This window comes from Triticum dicoccoides, chromosome 5B, assembly GCF_002162155.2.
Source record: "Triticum dicoccoides isolate Atlit2015 ecotype Zavitan chromosome 5B, WEW_v2.0, whole genome shotgun sequence".
NCBI lineage: Eukaryota > Viridiplantae > Streptophyta > Magnoliopsida > Poales > Poaceae > Triticum > Triticum dicoccoides.
Genome location: NC_041389.1, coordinates 645,723,474 through 645,730,873, shown reverse-complemented (window position 1 = coordinate 645,730,873; position 7,400 = coordinate 645,723,474).

Sequence of the window (7,400 nt, the reverse complement as noted above, 5' to 3'; positions counted from 1 at the left end):
CCGATCTGGATCGGGCGAGGGAGCAGGGGAGCGTGGGTCGGGGCGCGTGGGGGGGGAAGTGTGGGGCGGCTAGGGTTTGCCGCGGGGGGTGAGGGGATAAGCGAACGGCGCTGGGCCGGGCCAGGGGGGGGGAATGGGCCAGGGGGGGAGGGGCCAAGTGGGGAGGGGGAATGGGCCAGGGGGAATGGGCCAGGGGTTTTCCCTTCCCCCCCTTTTTTTGTCTTTCCTTTTTCTTTTATTATTTCTCTTTTCTGTTTTTAGTTTACTTAAAATGCCAAAGCATTTTACCAAAATTAGTGCACCCCACCATAATTAGGTTAGCTATTTTAGACAACCCCCGAACATTTTTAGTCTTTGTTTTGAAACCTTTTATCTTTGCTTTTGTTTTGATTTTGAATTCGAACCGGTTTCGAACTAACGCGAGTTTATCCACAGTAACCGAGGTGACGTGGAAACATTAGTGGGGATTACTGTAGCATAATTACCCAGGCGTCACAATTCTCCTCCACTACAAGAAATCTCGTCCCGAGATTTAAGCGGTGGAGCAAGGGGCGAAGGTGTTGGTAGCGAAAAACCTAACGAGTCTTCTCGGTCTTGGCTTCCCTTTCAAAGAGGTTGATCCCTTTCGTTGATGTCTTCATTTCACTGCTTCAAGTCACCATGATCAATTTGTCATCCTTTCTTCGGGATCTCCATCGTACTTACGAATAGGTAAGGGGCAGCTCTACACCGATAGGATGTTACAAGGGAAAATCTTCTGGGGGTTTCCCAAGTATGAACATATGAGTATCTCTCGAGTTGAACAAATGAAACACATCGAGAGCAAAGTAATACGGTGCAATAAGAAGTTTCAAGCGGATAGGCAATCGTTCATTGCCTGAAACAGAGTGTGAATGGGGTTCAGAGCAACAGGAATAAGTATTGTGTCCGATACCAGAATTGATCACTAGGAAGGTGGCTCGCAAATTACATACGAAGTCAAGCTATAGGAATAACTTTGGCAACAGGGTGTATAGGAGAGTCAGGTTTCGATCCTGTGAAACTGTGGGTTATGGGCCCACCATGTGGTTCTTTTTTTTATAGGAGCAGTGACATCTTGCACGGTCATGATAGCAAGGCATGTCAGGGAGTACCATGTCAGCTATGTCGGCAACAACGTTGGTACCAAGGGCGAGGGACGAAGAGAACCATTTTCCTGCTTGTTGAAACGAGGCGGACCAATAGGCAAGGTTCCCGTCCATCGGTGGTTACCGGAATGTCATCAACAATAGTAACAAGGTCTTGCTGACCGAGTTGTACATCGAGGTGTTTGCACAAGTAGTGGATTATTACTGCTTATATCATATAGATCATAGAAAAGGTTTAAACAAACCAATGGAAGGAAAATATGATCATCAGATTAAACAGAACAATGGAAAGGAAAATATGTTTAAACACATATTTCGAGGGTATATCCTTCCCAAGGACAAGCAGAGCACGATATCCATGAAAGGATATTATGTCGAAAACTCTTGAGGTAAGGGGAGAGAATATCATGGCATTACCCATACAACGGTGTTTGGATAATTTAGTAAGAAACATTTAGCATTGGCTTCAAATGGTCTTGTTGAAATTCGGAGTACCACAGACATGCTTCGAGATAGCATTGACATGGTCTTCAATCAAAGGCTAGACTTTGGACACAAAGGATCCATCGGAAACAACTTGTAGAATAAGTCTTACAATTTCCTCATGGAAGAATGGATAACCTTGCTGAAAAGAAATATATAACAATAGGGCCTCCGGCCAGGTGGTCTAGGTATGATACCACCTCACCGGGTCATATAACGACCAACATTATAACTTTTGGAAATATGTTCCAACCACCATATCTGGCCGAGATTCAGAATTGATTGGTGTCAGGATACCTCAGACTTGGGATGCCTGAGAAGAAAAGGTGCAACACAATTTGACGAGATGACATTGTGAGATTATCAGAAATGATCTATGTAAGTGAGCTCTGAAACAAGGGTTCACAAGTAAACCAAGGAGAGGACGAGGAGGTGGCTGATAGGCTCAGCAACAAATCATCGAGATTTCCAAAGGATTGATTTCCACAATTATGTGAACAAGGAAATATCATTTGTCGGATCAAATGTCATAATGATGTATGCTCGAGGGAAACATACACAACTGAACAATGATAGAAGGGTGCACCCAGGAATCTGGACTAGGTAGCACGATCAATGTTTGAATGATGATTCAATAATCAGTAGACTTAGAATGAAACTGTAGACCAATACTTCAAGGCAATAGGGTTGCTAGAAGTTTAGAATTTACACATCACAGACCATTTTTCGGTATTCCGGTTAGAAACAACACAGAGACCAAGAAATGATCGCAAAAGGCGAGAGATATTACTATATCAAGAATTCTCAAGAGGTGGTAAAATTACCACGAATTTCTTGACATAAAAGGTGGTAACATTCCAAGGTAAAGAAGAACAAATGCTGGATAGCAAGGATCTCAAGGTATAACACAAAACACGAACAAGTTTGTGTTGAACGGAAGGCAATAAAGTGGTCGATGGTAACACAAATCATCGAGGGTAAGGATGGTATTACTTCATCATGAACTCAATTGATATCTTGGAAGAGCTCGGAATGCTGATGATGATCACAACACATTTGTCGAGAGATTTCATGAAGAAGTAATCAATCGGTGATGGCATCTAGTCCAACGAATGATGAAGCGAAAGGTTATTGGAACCATGGGTACGACACAAACTTGAAATCAAGTTTGTTGTTTGAGGTGTAACAATAAGACAAGGAAGATCGGTGTAAGCTTAGCCCATCGTCGAAAATTGGTGCTCCGAGAATAAGGACCAGGTAGCACAGTTAGAATCGTCACGACAATGATATAGCCAAACAGGCTAGGAATGGCGTGATTGGGTACAAACTCATACTTATAGAAGCTTACTGAAGAGTTGTTGAACCGTAGAGCAGACTCGGTTCAGTTATCGGTGTCTTTGAGTGTTCAATAACTCAGAGCCCGTGAAAATTGGAATCAGTGGGAAGGTAGCACTTGATGAAGAACTCATAAAAAAAAGTCATGCAGTTCCATGATAATCTCGAGATACCAGGGGTAACACTCAACGACAGATCAAAGTAGAGGTTGGACTGGGGTAATGCTCTGCAGAAGACAAGTACTCTAACTTGTCTGAGAAATAGAATCAAGGGAGAACAACATGGTCGGAACCACGGTTGCGTAGGATCAATTCACAGATACCAGATGATATTTATCAAGAAAATAGTTATTATTACAAGAAGTTTCCATGATAGGATCTACATCGTGTCCATGGGCATGAACACAAAGTTCAAGGTCGACTCCCACTTCTTCAATGTATAACCTTCCATTCACTTCTCGCTTTGATAAAGGCATTGGTGTTGAAAGTTTTACCTGGTGAAATACCAGATGAGTACGACTCGTGAGAACTTCCGAGTTCACACATATAAAGGAAGGCATAGGTTCAACCCGGCAGGGTATCATGGAAACATATACCACAAGCTTCAATAGTAAATACCACCAGCTCGAAAGCAGAGCATGGTTGGCAAAAGGAAAGGATACAATTTACCAAAGGCATTATGTATCGGAGAAGGAACTCACAAAGTGATTAATTATGAAGGACACTGTCAGATAATAATCCAACAGTGGATATGGCGATCCACGATGGGACTGATATGAGTATCGATACCCAATCAGAGGAAGAAAGATTGCAAATGCATCGGTTTATAGAACAGCTGAATAGTTCAACGCTTAATTAGCAAAGTAATTATGATTTTCAAATCAAGGGATCAGGAGCAAATGCTCTGATCAAGAATGGATAAGCTGAATAGAATTAGGGATACAATCAATGACAATTGGACTGGTCGAGAACCAATTCCAGTTAAAAGAATGGCAGCTCAGCCGGAAAGGTAATTTATAAGGATCAATGATGATTGCGTGTATTCGCAAACATATTGAGTCATTAGACCCAAAATGATAATGACAAGGAATGTCAATAAGACTACGAGACTTATGGGATTAACCATAATGCGAGCAAGCAAGAATTTCAAGAGCCAAAGGCCCCAAAGGATTTTCGGAAGATCGAATATTATTTCGAAGACTCTTGTGAAACACATGAACAACTAGGGATGAGCGGATACTCGACAAGTGCGAGGATTTATTCGAAGGGGTATTCATGTGGCAAAGAACTGCTAGGCAGTAGGCACGAAGTATTCTCGGAACAATAGAGAAAACTTCGGGTATCTTGTAATAACAAGAACAATGGGGAATGATCGTAAGAATGGCAAGTGTAAGTAGTTATCCATAAGGATTTATCGGTGGTCGGGAATAGCAAAAGTGATGGGCACAAAGTCTCGAGAGAATATCAAAGAGTATCTCCGAAATCTTCTGGTGCAGTCGGTGACCATCTGGACTGAAGGGGCTCTCCGGGAGAAAGTATTTTCGAAAACCTAAAGTTAGTTTTTAGTAAAAAATCGTTTAACCCGAATAGAAGAGAGTTCAGAATCCCAGAGTAAAGGTCGAGGAATAAAAGATCCTAATACCTCCCGATGGCGACGTGGGCCCATGGGCCACACAGCCATGTTAGTAAAAGTTTTTCAACGACTAGACTCGACTTCGGCCAAGGAGTTGGAAAGGGGGATTCCTACAGGCAGTCGGCTCTGATACCAACTTGTGACGCCCCCGATTCAATCGTACACTAATCATGCACGCAAATGTGTACGATCAAGATCAGGGACTCACGGGAAGATATCACAACACAACTCTAAAACATAAATAAGTCATACAAGCATCATAATACAAGCCAGGGGCCTCGAGGGCTCGAATACAAGTGCTCGATCATAGACGAGTCAGCGGAAGCAACAATATCTGAGTACAGACATAAGTTAAACAAGTTTGCCTTAAGAAGGCTAGCACAAACTGGGATACAGATCGAAAGAGGCGCAGGCCTCCTGCCTGGGATCCTCCTAAACTACTCCAGGTCGTCGTCAGCGGCCTACACGTAGTAGAAGGCACCTCCATTGTAGCAGGAATCGTCGTCGATGGTGGCGTCTGGCTCCAAGGCTCCAGCATCTGGTTGCGACAACCAGGTAGAAGGGAAAAGGGGGAAAAGAGGGAGAAAAGCAACCGTGAGTACTCATCAAAAGTACTCGCAAGCAAGGAGCTACACTACATATGCATGGGTATATGTGTAAGGAGGCCATATCGGTGGACTGAACTGCAGAATGCCAGAATAAGAGGGGGATAGCTAGTCCTATCGAAGACTACGCTTCTGGCAGCCTCCGTCTCGCAGCACGTAGAAGAGAGTAGATTGAAGTCCTCCAAGTAGCATCTCCAAGTAGCATATCCAGGTAACATCGCATAGCATAAACCTACCCGGCGATCCCCTCCTCATATCCCTGAGGGAGAGCGACCACCGGTTGTATCTGGCACTTGGAAGGGTGTGTTTTATTAAGTATCCGGTTCTAGTTGTCATAAGGTCAAGGTACAACTCCAAGTCGTCCTGTTACCGAAGATCACGGCTATTCGAATAGATTAACTTCCCTGCAGGGGTGCACCACATAGCCCAACACGCTTGATCCCATTTGGCCGGACACACTTTCCTGGGTCATGCCCGGCCGTGGAAGATCAACACGTCGCAACCCCACCTAGGCTCAACGGAGAGGCCAGCACGCCGGTCTAAACCTAAGCGCGCAGGGGTCTGGGCCCATCGCCCTGAGCACACCTGCACGTTGCGTACGCGGCCGGTGAGCAGACCTAGCAACCTCCATTACAAAGGAAGTTGCGTTAACGCAGTCCAACCCGGCGCGCGCCGCTCAGTCGCTGACGTCACGAAGTGCTTCGGCTGATACCACGACGTCGGGATACCCATAACTACTCCCACGTAGATGGTTAGTGCGTATAGGCTCGTAGCCAGACTCAGATCAAATACCAAGATCTCGTTAAGCGTGTTAAGTATCCGCGAACGCCGAACAGGGCCAGGCCCACCTGTCTCCTAGGTGGTCTCAACCTGCCCTGTCGCTCCGCCACAAAGTAACAGTCGGGGGCCGTCGGGAACTCAGGCCCACCACTACCTGGATGGAGCCACCTGCCCCTTCAGCCCCATCTCCAATCAGTATCACAGGTAATGTAACTGTGTAAAGTATATAGTATATGCCCGTGATCACCTCCCGAAGTGATCACAGCCCAGTAGTATAGCATGGCAGACGGACAAGAGTGTAGGGCCACTGATGGAACACTAGCATCCTATACTAAGCATTTAGGATTGCGGGTAAGGTATCAATGACTGTAGCAGCAATGACAGGCTATGCATCAGAATAGGATTAACGGAAAGCAGTAACATGCTACACTACTCTAATGCAAGCAGTATAGAGGAGAATAGGCGATATCTGGTGATCAAGGGGGGGGCTTGCCTGGTTGCTCTAGCAAGAGAGAGGGGTCGTCAACTCCGTAGTCGAACTGGTCAGCAGCAGCGTCGGTCTCGTAGTCTACCGGAGATAAGAGGGGGAAGAAACAATGAATACAATGCAAACATAAACACGACGATGCGTGACGTGACAATGAGCGGTGCTAGGTGTGCCCTAACGCGGTAGTAGGTGATACCGGTGAAGGGGGGAAAACATCCGGGAAAGTATTCCCGGTGTTTCGTGTTTTCGGGCAGAGGAGCCGGAGGGGGAAAGTTGCGGGTTCGATAGGTTAGAGGGGTGTGGCGGACGAACGGACTGCGTATCCGGAATCGTCTCGTCGTTCTGAGCAACTTTCATGTTGAAAACATTTTAATCCGAGTTACGGATTAAAAGATATGATTTTCTAAAGATTTTATTAATTTCTAAAATTTAATTATTTATTTAATTAATTCGAAAAAATGTATTAATGACGTCAGCATGATGTCATGCTGACATCAGCAGTCAACAGGGGTTGACTGAGTCAACCCTGACATGTGGGTCCCGTTCGTCATACTCTATTAACTTAATTAGCCTAATCAAAGTTAATTAACCTTAGTTAATTAGGTTAATTAGTGGTTAGGGTTAATTAAACAGAATTAATTAGATTAATTAAATACTTAATTAATTAATTAATTAACTAATTAGTTAATTAGTTTTAATTCATTTTCATTTTCATTTTTGTTTTTGTTTTAATAAAAACCGTTCTTTTTAGGGGGGTGGGGCCCCCATATCATTGGCCCAGGGCCAAACGGGTTCGGTGGGTTCGGGCGCTGGAGCGGACAACCGGCCAGGGCGACAGGGAGCCCGTAGCCTGCCCGGGGCGGGGCGTGGCCGTGGCCACGGCGGGGTTGCCGCAGCGGGGCACCAGGAGCACCGGGGAGGCGTGGCCGTGGGCGCGGCGAGGGCGGTCGG